The 12,576-nt window shown below is 39.0% G+C and overlaps 2 long non-coding RNA genes across 2 annotated transcripts; one reads left to right on the top strand and one right to left on the bottom strand.

Annotated features, from left to right (window-relative positions):
* Positions 1-1,025: 1,025 nt before the first annotated feature.
* Positions 1,026-4,493, bottom strand: LOC144652966 (uncharacterized). Its single transcript, XR_013570640.1, has 2 exons — positions 4,236-4,493; positions 1,026-2,026 (listed from the first exon to the last, which is right to left on the bottom strand). It is a non-coding gene; the product is annotated as an uncharacterized LOC144652966 (long non-coding RNA).
* Positions 4,494-9,835: 5,342 nt separating this feature from the next.
* Positions 9,836-11,789, top strand: LOC144652965 (uncharacterized). The gene is made up of 2 exons (XR_013570639.1): positions 9,836-10,026; positions 11,368-11,789. It is a non-coding gene; the product is annotated as an uncharacterized LOC144652965 (long non-coding RNA).
* The last annotated feature ends 787 nt before the right edge of the window (positions 11,790-12,576 follow it).

The following is a 12,576-nucleotide window of genomic DNA, read 5'->3' as shown; positions in this document are numbered from 1 at the left end:
GCGCCACGTAATGACCTCGATTTGGTTCTGGCCTTTCGACTTCCGGTTTCGTAATTATTTTCAGAATACAGAGTAGAGTAGGACAAAATAGTCAGAATAGCTGTTGGAACTTGAATATAAATATAGTTAATGATAACAATTAACGAGAAAAAACTACAGTTTCTTGTTATATTCTTTCTTTAGGAGAAAGTACAATTGGAAGTCTCTGGTACTGATCACGAGATTCCCGCGTGGGAAAGGTTCCTCGTCACACCCTTGCTCCGCGTAGTTAGAGTTAAAACTGAAATGCACGTGACAGCTTAGCCAGTATACGTCCTTGATATGATAAGATTGTAAAATCTTCCTTTTTCCCTCAAAAACTATCTTGTTAAACGTGAGTTTGATTGCAGCCAGGGAACCTGATGACATTATATTTTAAATGAAGAACTCGCGCGCACGGGCGCGCCTGCCTATTTTTCGCATTGTTCCCAGTCCCAATCCACGGATAAGATGCGCTAATATGAGCTCGCACATAACTAGGGACTGATTTGCAAAAAGATATATTTTTAGTTTATCTTACGTCTAATGACAACGAAAATTAAGTAGGCCTAGTGAATTTTGATTTCAGAGTTTTATGACGTAACATGAAAACCAAGAATAACTTGGTGAAATTAAACTAGAGAGCGTGGGTCACGTCAGATGATACAGTCGAACCCCCGCTACAAAACACCTCCTGTAGGCGGACACTTAGTCATGGTCTAGGCATGAATAGATTGTGCTAGTAAATTCAGGAAAAGTTGCTTCACAATATACCCAAAAGTTGCTCTAAAGTTGCTCAAATATCAAAAAGTTGGGCCACCAAAATTTAGAAAAGTTGCTTGCTCTCTAGAGTGAATTTTGCGTTTTTTAGAAAATTGAAGCACTTGCAGGTTTACTAAGAGTTGCCCCAGCGGCTATGGTAACCTCAATTACGTTCTAATTCGCTACGCTCAAACGAACGTAAATTATTTTCTTCTTCAATACTGCAAAAATGCACACCAAGGGAATGATGGTTGGATGCTCAGGCAATCCAAGCTGACATTTATTGATACATTTCATACAGTGAAAAAGGAACGTTTAGAGCTAATGTTGACGCCTACCAGAAAAAATAGAAGTACCAAAATACTTATTAAATCAGTTAGGATAAGGTGAGCAGTTATTTCAAAATAATTATATGTACAATGTAATAAAAGTAATCGTTGTGATAAATTGGCGCTACTTCTAACCACGGATGTAGCTTCTTCGAGCTTATGCTATCAATGACAATAAAATACTCAGAGCAAGATCCTTTACAGTTCTTCAATAGCTCCCTACATCTTGCGTACAACAGCTTGGTACCATTCTGCTAGACGGTATTGAAAAACCACAAAAAACTTATTGATCCAATAATGTTAAGCGGTTGTTGAGACGAGATAATATAGTTACATAACCTCTTAATTTAAACATTAGTCCCTTCACTGTAAACATCAGTAGATTTCCACATGTACGTAAGGAACAAATAACTAGAATGAACAGCCAAAATGCCAAAAGCTAAGCTTAAGGTAACAAACTATTCAATACATCATTTCGAAGAATCTTTCGCTACCTAACAAACATATGCAAGCTAAGCGCAAGTCCTTCAGGCTTGTTGATGGAGCAGCATACTTATCGATGATTTTATTAGCAGAGATAAACACCCTAACAAACGCTGAACCGCTATTAAAAAACTATTTCAAATTGAGCTACCCGGCCAAATAATTAATGATAATGCGGACATGAATCAAAATAAAAGCAGCATAAGACTTGAAACTACGTAAGATGCGCATGCGGCTTGTAAAGCGATACAACCTAAACTGAGACAGTATGAGGACAAGATACCGCATCTTATAAAGAACTTGACGATTTTTTTTTTTTTTTTTTTGAATATCTTTTTGCTGTGAAGTAACCTTCATAAACAACTTCAGGACGTCCTTCGTGCTTGGTTTCTTGCTAGCTGGGGGCTCCTCTGATAACCTTGAATAGTTAACATCTATAATGAAGAAAAAAGAGAAGTGACAGGCATTTGTATCCATATAAACCTACATGGAAGCGAGCGATCACATAAACTGAAATAAATTAACATAAGCTGAATGCAGACAAATTGCTCTGCAAAATCAGGCCAGCGCCTCCTTTCTGAAAGGTGAACGGACAAGTGACCCAAAATGAGGCCAGCGCCTCCTTGCTGATGAGTGAATGGACAACCGTCCAAAAAACAGGCCAGCGCCTCCTTCTGATGAGTGAATGGACAAGCGTCCCAAAGTCAGGCCAGCGCCTCCTTTCTGATAACGTCAATCAATCTTAACCAAACATAAATAGAAACTGGCCCAGCGGTCTTGTAATCAGCGAAAACTTTATACAAACAGCTACCAATGTTGAAATGAAAGAATCTGCTCGAAGTAAAACAGTATTTCGCCGATGTTCCAGTACACTCTTGCTATAAAGACTATAAACAGCTTGCCATCTATTGCAAAACGAGCAATTATTCTGAAAGCTTAGGAAAAAACGAGACGAGGTCCAGAACAGGACGATAAATGTGGTAATGGCCTCGCATGTATACGAGCAGTGAATACCTAGTGAATTAATAAATCCACTCCGTAAGTCCTGCATGGATTTCAAAAACTAAAGTGAAAACATACCTAGTTGTTGCCAAACTGACAAAGTAGACCACTATATGGGATTCCCACCCATATTCAATGCTTGAAAACATGATGAGTTGTAATTAGTCAACCATTTATGTATAAATAATGCGACTTTATAATCCTCACAACGAGCTCCGTACGGGAAACCATAGCATACAATTTGACAACGCTGTCAATAGGAGCTGAAAATTTTGGGCTCTATAACATGTAAACTTCAACTTCGTGCTACTCGAATGTAATACTCTGCAAACGAACAACTATCTAAAACCAACTTAACATAAGAGCCTTGCTGAAATGACAAAAACTTTTCCAGACAAGTCATACTACAAACGTGTATACATGCACCCAGTTATCATTATGGCGCACTTGTTCACTGTTACCTAAATGGACGCCACATTCTGTGGCACTAGCATCTGAGCTAACAATACAATAAGACGGGCCAATCCATAATGACTTTTCAAATTCATCCTGTCCAGTCCACTTCAATACTCAACATGTTTTCTTAGAGAATAAATTGGGCCAAAGTAAACGTCTAGTGAAATCGTAATCCTGCGCAGCCTCAGTGTCCTTGTTGTAATAACTAGTCATAATTCGGGAAATGTCCTCAAATACTACACCAATGGAAACAAATTTCCTCCAAGCCAGGCTAAACAATTCCCCATAAACTTTTTTCTGAAACAATTATGAAGACATACAGAAATGCGAAGTAAAAATAACCGTCTATCCAAAATAGGAATTGTTCTATAGATAGTGTTCTATACTATACCATTCGAAAATTAACAAGGGTCTACTAAAACTTCCCGCCATAGCTAAAAAATAAATCTGAACTTCTGTAAACTGGATCTAAGACTGCACAAGAGTAATAATCAATATGGATCAACTTCTCCTCGTCCAGGAATAGAACAATGTTGACCCCCTTAAAATCCTTCAATATTCAGTTCGAGCGACTTGAGGCATGGAATAAAGATCCAACCCAAATGGAAATACAGTAAACAGAAAAACACCTAAACTAAGCGTCACCTAACGAAAAGCAAGCGAAAACCTAACAATATAAATGTGCGATGATCAGGGTGTGAATAGCTATATAGGTGATAGGTAATAGCCACTTGGACCAAACAAAACCATAAATACTCCCTTTTAGAATAGGGCAAAGTGATATTCCCGTTTACGCACTAAATCCTTGTTCATAAAAATGTTTATCTCTTCTTCCATAGGGTTAATTCGAAACACTAAAGGGTAAACCATATAAGAAGGAGCCTTAACTTCTGCCAACCCGGTAAAATGTAAAGGCCATAAATAGCTTATCTACAAATACAGAATGATGCAAAGATGACACATAGCTTTTGAAAAATTTCTGAGGGAATCTTCTTGAAAGGAAGACGAAACCCATCTAAAACAACTGATACAATAATCTCTGAGACGCCTAAAAATAACAGAAATGAATATTTCTTCCCAGACTGCCCTTTAATAACTTGCAACACACCTGGTCTAGTAGAAACTTCACGCTCATATCTGATTTTTGTGTTACCTCATTCAATTCGTCAAACAGATCGACATTACCAATATCATTTCGATGCCCCATCATTGCGTGCTCCTGATGCCGGCGGGCTTAGTGGAAGCGGCGCTGCTCCAGTAATTAATGGGAAGTTCAACTACTTTAGTTTTACTGCAGTCTGCAAAAGTTTCCGAACCTGCAGTCCTTAGCCCACTGTCCGCTGTTTGAAATAAAAACTAACACCTGCAACACATTCTGTTCGGACAAAAAAACATGTATAAAATTGACAAGCAATCAATAAGACAAGATAACAAAAAAACGAAATGGGCGGGCGGGCGGGCGGGTTTACAACTTCAATGTCAGCATGGAATGCGAAAGCGAGAGGACTGAACAACTCTGAACAGTCTATAAATACCTTATCAAACCAATCAGAGATACCCAAGGGACACGCCCAAGCGGCGTGTCATACACAGCGAAATAAATAACCAAGAACCTGTTAATGAACTGTATTGACTGCATACCAGTAGAAAATACATTTACGTTCTAATTCGCTACGCTCAAACGAACGTAAATTATTTTCTTCTTCAATACTGCAAAAAATGCACACCAAGGGAATGATGGTTGGATGCTCAGGCAATCCAACCTACGCGAGACATCACAAAGTAAAAAATATAAGATCTTACCGCGAGAAGGCTAAATTGCTAGTTGGTTAGAACCTCTTGAGAATACTGCGAAATTAGCGTCCGAATCCGCCTTCTTCTTTTCGGCCGACAGTCAATTCTCTTTGCATCTTCTGACAAGCAAGCTCGTCCGACTCGTACACATGTAGAGCCGACCACTCGTCTTTGCTTCTATCCGCGAGATTTATCGCCTTCTGCCGCGTCGTTGTGAGCTGTCCTCCTTCCGTTACCAGCTTGCAGACTTCTGACGGTTTATCCAGGCTGATCTCTAGCTGAGCGAACGTTCAACTCAAACAGCTTATAATTACTATGAATTTAAACTACAATGCTTCAATGTCGATTTTCGACTTTCCTCTGAATTCTAATTGACTATCCGAACTAGGACGACAGGTAATTCTTGAACAGGGAGGACACTTAATTGACTAACTCTGGATTTGAAGACTCTTGCTGCAACCATAGGATTACTCAAAACTTCGGGTTTACAACTTCAATGTCAGCATGGAATGCGAAAGCGAGAGGACTGAACAACTCTGAACAGTCTATAAATACCTTATCAAACCAATCAGAGATACCCAAGGGACACGCCCAAGCGGCGTGTCATACACAGCGAAATAAATAACCAAGAACCTGTTAATGAACTGTATTGACTGCATACCAGTAGAAAATACATTGTCTAACCGCTGGGTCACAGTAAGCGCCCGTTAGATAGATAGCTGCTGTCTAGATTTCGTGGGCGAAAAGCAAGTGTTATTTTAATTATTGTCATTTTATTGTATTTCCTTAGTTTTAATAAAATCAGTTTTGATTAAAACAGTTTTAATCAAATCCGTAAATGACCTTTTATGGTTTGGATCGGTTTTATATCAATTTGTTGCCCCAGGTTGCTGGTACTACAAAAAGTTGCTCAAAACGCTAAAAGTTGCTCAAAAGTTGCCGACTGCCGAGCACAATCTATTTATGCCTAGTCCCAGCCTAGCCCAATACACACATTACACCACAGAAGGTGGGCTGCCAGCCACTTTCAGAATTGTGCAAACGTTAACGCTTACAAAACAAAGTATTTGTGACCGAATTCGAGGTCAAATAATTCTAGCAGAACGGAGACGAGGGCATTTTACGAGATCTTCCTCCCCAGACCCCTCTCGGTCCGTTTTGCTGTCGTCCTTTTCCTGTTGGTATCCTAGTAAGAATGCTGCCGAATAAAAGGAAATTCATAACGATAACTAATGAGGGGTGCCGGATCTTTTGTATACCTAAATCAGTCAAAAAAAAAAAAATGAGATTCTAAGTAAAAAGCGGCAAACTGACCTCACAGCAAGGACAAGAGATTGAGACAGAAATGAGATAAAAACACACCCTGCGAGCAGAGCCCTTTCTTTCCCACTGATATACTTCCCAAATCTCAGTTAAGAGAGGCTCTGATCACAGGGTGATAAAAACATTGAAACAGCAGTCGACTTTGAATATATTTGCCCGATATTTCGGTTTTTTAATGTAAACCTACTACTGACTGCTAAAAAAGTTGAAACCAAACACAAAAAGAATGCACTTTCCATGTTTTCGTTGCCCACAGGCACAGCTGGAAGGATGAAGTAAGAGAGGTAATACCCAATACAGACTTTTTTCAATGAAAATTCCTCCAAATGTTTAAATATAACGATACTCGCCTTTGTTGTAGGTTATTAAACTGAAAATCTCGTAATAAACGAAACGGTAACAACAACAGAAAAATGTCTACGACAAATTTACGTCAATTTTGCTTTACGATGTTTAAATTTTAAGCCCTGGCCAAACGGCAACCCAAGTAGACACAAGATTAAAACTTAGCTAAACTTGCGTCTACTTGCGTCTCCGTTTGGCCAGGAGTTGCGTGCACTTGCGTTGACTTGCGTTCACTTTTTTCGAGATCAAATTTGCGCGCACGTCAACGCAAATTTTTCACCGTTTGGCCACCCAACACAAGTCGACGCACATTTTGCAGTTTAATTCAAATACTGAATTGCAGTACGTAGCATTTTAAATGGCTATTTTGAAAACTTGCGTGCACTTGCGACTAAACTTGCATGTCCGTTTAGAGCAGTTTTCAATTGAGTATCGTAAAACCAATACCAAAGTAATTACTCTAGCCAATCACAAAGGACACAAACAATCCAGTGAACCAATCAAAACTCGAAGCAAATACATGAAGCCGGCACGAAGCGCGGGAAAACGTGCGCGAGCGAGTCACAATTGGTTTTGGTTTAAGTTCTGATTGGCTGAGAAAGTGGCGCGAGATTTTTAAGCCAATCACTAAGCGAAACAATGCAAAGCCGAAGCAAACGCAATTTACTTTCGACACTCAAGTGAAAATCGCTCTAACCACCCAACGCAAGTCCAAGTAAGCAAATTTAATAACTTGCGTTTAACTACTTGCGTGCACTTGCGTTACCGTTTGGCCAATGCTTTAAACACAACTTACTTGTCATCCAAAATAACTTTAGAAGCTACACTAGTTGGATGACCAATAAAGTATTCATTTAGAAATATAATTTTATTAAAAATATTATGCTATAGTTAGAAAATTTACGCCTCGACTAACTAAAGTTATACCCAAGCAGGGTTCATGGGTTAGTCTTAAGTTTACAAACGAACAACAATTAAAACAGAATGTGACGATTCTTTTCGCACGTGCGAGATGAACATAAATATGCAAAATAAAGCGTGAAGCGAGGGGGAAGAAAGAAAAACAACAAGCCAAGAAAGTACATATAACCAATGTTAGCAAAAATAAAGCTTGAATTCTTCGGCGTCTAACATCCGTTAAAAGTTTTACCTTATTTATTTATTTACTTATTTTCTACGACGCCGAGTTGTCGTACAAAAATCAACAACAAGGGCTATCACGAAGTAATTTCAAATTCGAAATTATCCAAAGGCTAACAAGAACTAACTGCAGATTGTATTGGTGTGACCGCAAAGTCGACCGAAAGCGCCAATCACAGTTAGGTAAGATATTGGTTAAGATATGTAAAACTTTATATGTTCCAGTACTGGCGTAGACTGAAAATATTGGACCGGCAATAAGGCATTCTGATTGGCTTATTTTAGTTATTGCCCTCTCAGCTGTCTTACACTGAACAAGCAACCGAAGTTGACTAAAATATCAATAGAAAATGATAAAATGGGAGGACATTTTCTGTACCTATTGCTAAAATTCAAACCTCTGTCACCTTGCCTGCTTTGCGGGTATTCAGATTCTTCTGTAAACTGAAAGGATTTCTCGGTTTGTACACTAACAGACGTTGTTTTCAGATACTGCTGTATATTTCGTGTTCGAATTCAGTATTTAAACTCTGGGGAACTATGCTACTTTAGCTTTTTTTTTGTGATCACATTTAGCTTTACTAATAAAACTATAAAAATCGGAAACCATATATTAAGCCCGATTCATTTAAAAGCTACAGCGGAGATGCCGATTTCCCAAAGACTCGTTTTCTCGCACCTTCCGATAACTCAAACCGTCACTAATTGTAAACAACAGAAAACTTTTGTGTAGATATGACGTCACGTTTGATAAAGCGCGGAACTTTGGAAGGCGGAGTTTGCGTACCAAGAAAAAAAAAACGCTGTTTGAATAATACTGAATCAGTTATTGAAATAAGCTTTCTTGCAATTTCAACCTTGATCACTGCTATCCGCCTTCGCCAAAATATGTGCATATTACTTTTCAACCTGAGGAGACGAGAACTCCCATGTACAAGGTACGGGGATACTCATCGTCTCGGTTAAGAGTGCAAATGGTAGATTTTGGTAGGACAGAATTTAGGACAGAATGTCAATGTTTTTATCCATCAAGGTATCTTTTAGGGCTGCATACGAAGAAATAAAAAGTGGCAGTCATACTGTATTGATGGTTGAAATCGATCTTGCAAAAATATCTTCAGTAGCTTTCAGTTATGATTTCTTTGTAGATAAAATTAAGCATTCGATTCGATTATAGTCCCTTTATCGTCATCAAAGAAGCTCAAAGTCATTTCTCATAGTTCTTCGTCATCAAAGAAGCTCAAAGTCATTTCTCATAGTTCTCAGTGTCATAGACTCTAAAGCTTTTATTTGTGTGTCTGGTTTACAATGTTAATTTTCAGGGATTAAATAAAGCTAGTTAACATAGGAGTCCCCTTGGCATCCCGTACCATACGAGAGTTTTGGACCGTTTAACCCACGCCGACAGATGGATCAGGTGACATTCTTATTGCCCACACATAATTGAACACTCGTCTTGTGTTGCTATGGAAACTCAGCCTTGACAAAATCATTTTACATGACTTTCATCATTCAGATGTACTGTAGTTTTCTTCTTTCTTTCCAAACCCTAATAGCAAGCACTTATCGATTCTCTCCAGAAAAAGTAGCTTTTAATCAATTTCAAATCCCTACATTAGTAAAATAAATAGTTACTGCGGATGGCGTGTGGGAATTTAAATTAATCTTTAAGGTTTGCTTTAAGCCGAGTAGTTGTTTGTTTTGCGATATTGAAAATGTGAAATAAATAATGACGCACGAATGGCGATCAGACCTCGAGAGAGAGATTTTCGTAATCACAGCTTATGTAGTCGAGTTAGTTTCAAAGAAAGCCTGAACATTTTCCGGCTTCAACGAGATTTGAATCCATGAGCTTGGGCTTGGAAGCGCTTTACTACTGAGTTATGAAGCCATGGAGAGTTATTTGTTTGCTTAATTAGTTTGCATACGCCTACGTTAACCTCTAAGCCCCTAAAACTGACCAACTTTTAAATTCCCCTCACTATATTAGTATGGTCTCAACAGAAATATAAAGAGAATCAATAAACCAATCATGGACATGATCAATCAAAAAGTTCTCAAAACATGCAATAAATGAAATATATTGCGTTTCCATAGGAGAGTTGATTCATCGAGCTTGCGAATGAAAGGTCAAGAATGAAAACAGCAAACAATCCGCAAAAATAAATGCACAGTTTTGTTGGTCCAGTATCATTTCACACATGTTTTAATCACTAAGTCGCTATTCTTCGGCGAAGTTAACGTGGTAATGGCGAAGTTGTTCTGGTTTCGTTTCTTGATCGTCCTCTGTATAACAGCCTGCTTGGTGACCGATTCCATCGCACCGGTCAGCTCCTGGAAAGGTGGAGTAAAGCCAAGACGCTTGACGAGAAAGGTATTGATGGATTAATCATTGAAGACGTGTTCACTCTATAGTTCAGTGGTGGCACGATTTTGAACACCCTTTTTTATTGCCAGTAGATGCTATTAAAATATAAGGTAGCTTTCTGTATCTTTCGCCAGCGTCACCGTGTGGATCGTTTCAGCCTATAATCGCCTCAGATAATGACATTAGAAAAGCTTGAAGAGAGTTTTCTTACTCATATATCACTTGTTGTTTTCGGAGATATAAAAATGTTCGTTTTGGATGCGAAAAACGGCCGGCTACGATTTTCGGAAAGTCAACACAACACAAAGTTTAATTAACTGTACAATAAGAAGAATCTATAAGGGTGTAAACAACGCATACTTTGCATTCCGACAACATTATTATTTTAGTTGATTTACTTAGAAATATGTCCTTACTGACCTCTCCTGAGGTTTCGTTTGCCTAGATGATCAGTTCCTAACCATCCTGGCTGGTGGAGGGAGGGGAAGGGGGGAGGGGGAGGGGGAGGGGGAGGGAGGGTTACTGCCTTTCATAAGCTACACAGTATGTGCGTGTGGCGCCCAAGTGTATGGGTGTCGAGGCATTTTTGTCTGGAATAGGGTGTAGTTTGTGCAATCTCGAGAGCATTTTAATAGGTACAATTCTTAGCATTGTTACTATATATTCATGTTACATCGAAAATTTAAAGCGCTTTCAAATGTTTACCCAAACTTAAACAATTCCAAGCAAGGATCTGGTCTGAAAGAGTGTGAAGTGTGGAATTTTAGGTCAAGTCTGCTATAGGGTAGTGAAATATGGTGTATTGACCAAGCGTGTGGTCAACATGTAACAATTGTTCCACTCGCGCTTGTTGGATATGTTGGATATGATATGATGGTAGATAGGCAACAAGGCGCGTAGCGCCGACCGGGCTATGACTATTTCATATCCAACAAGCGCGAGTGAAATAAAAATACCCAAAGAACTACAATATTTGAGCTTCTAGGCTGTTTTTGTTGACGCAAGCATTCATTAACATATTAGTGGTCAATTGTATATGAGCTCATATACCATTGCCTGTTAACCAATCAAAACTCAGGAATCGCAATTTACCATGGCTAGTTTTTAATAAAGCGAGATATTGGCCAAGTTCTGTTTTTGCGTGTTTATGGACCTAGACGAAAATATTTCTTCGCTCAAAACGTTAGTGCAAGAGCCGGCGACAACCACAACAATAAAACGCGCTCCGCATACCCCGACACCAATTTTCAGGGAGCTCCCCTGGGTGATCAAATGATGGCTATGGTAGACAAATTAATAGATATGGATATTTTCAATACACGGAACACGTCGTTATTTTTCTTGCAGTTTTCATTGAGAAACAAGCTTCACGGGAGATTTCACTCTGTAGCATGTCCTAATTGCCGTGTTAGACTGCTGAAACGAAGAATGAAGAGTCAAGGCACAAAGGCAGACTAACAACTGTCCTGAACGTCCTGAAAACCCACTCGATGCTGCAATAGCTGTGAAAGAACCTATAGACTTAGAGTAGGCTTTTGTATAACCCTTGTAATAAAGCATAGCTTTAAAGCAAAGACTTGTAAGTGTTGTACCAGTTAATTGATGTTCAATTAAGTATTTGACATCTATAGGACGTCTATTTTAGTGCCTTTGAGGCGTAGGAGTTTGTAACGGACATAGACGGTATAGTTGACTAAGTTAGAAACTGAACTCTCTTTGAAAAAAGAATATAGGTAATAAAAGGTCTTTCACAATATGAATTGCATAAATATACTTGTGACTGTTATTTGTTTTGGATTCCTGGCTGGTTTCTTTCCATCTTGACGATGGCTGTAAATAGATTTGCGATCTTCATTGTTTTCAGAAAACGTCAGCCTCTAACGAAAGCCAACGCCTTCATCGTTCCATTTATTTCGGTGTGGGGGCAGTGAGGCTGAGAGCGGTACCGTTGTGGTTCATTTGTGCACTGCCACTGGATTTTAACTTACCTCGTCCTTTTCCCCAGGGCCACGCGTAGTTTTTTAAACGACATGACTTAGTGGCCCTGGTAACGGTAAAAAAGGAGGATCTGGTCATCAAAACAGTTGAAGATGTAGTATAGCGGGCAAGTTTAAAAATGTTACCAGAATAAGACCGAATAACACTTGCAGGCAGGGCGGCTTTCTGTTCCAATTTTTTTTTTCTTGTCAGTGTAGTAAGGATTGCTGTACGAATCTTTTGAACGCCAAACTCAAATCTCGAAACTTCTTTCAAAATTCACTTCTTCTCGTCTAAGTCAACCCCAGCCTTTCCCTTTTTTACCGAATGGTAATGAGGTGTAGTGATCATTCTTGAAGTGACGTGTTTCCCTCACTCGACCACTCACTCACTAGATCACTCCATTCTGATATTAAACCGCAATTAATTCATGCATTTAACGGTGAACGTGAAGACAGAAAGGTTCTTTAAAACGCCATTCAGCGCATGTCAAAACAAATTATTCTCCAACCTCGTTCCTAGGGTCTCTCTCTTTCAGGGAACTTAATTAAATTTTCACAAACCAAATCGAAAGAGGAT

Source organism: Oculina patagonica, chromosome 5, assembly GCF_052425735.1.
Source record: "Oculina patagonica isolate OP01 chromosome 5, crgOcupat, whole genome shotgun sequence".
Classification (NCBI taxonomy): domain Eukaryota; kingdom Metazoa; phylum Cnidaria; class Anthozoa; order Scleractinia; family Oculinidae; genus Oculina; species Oculina patagonica.
This window is presented reverse-complemented; position numbering and strand designations above follow the sequence as displayed.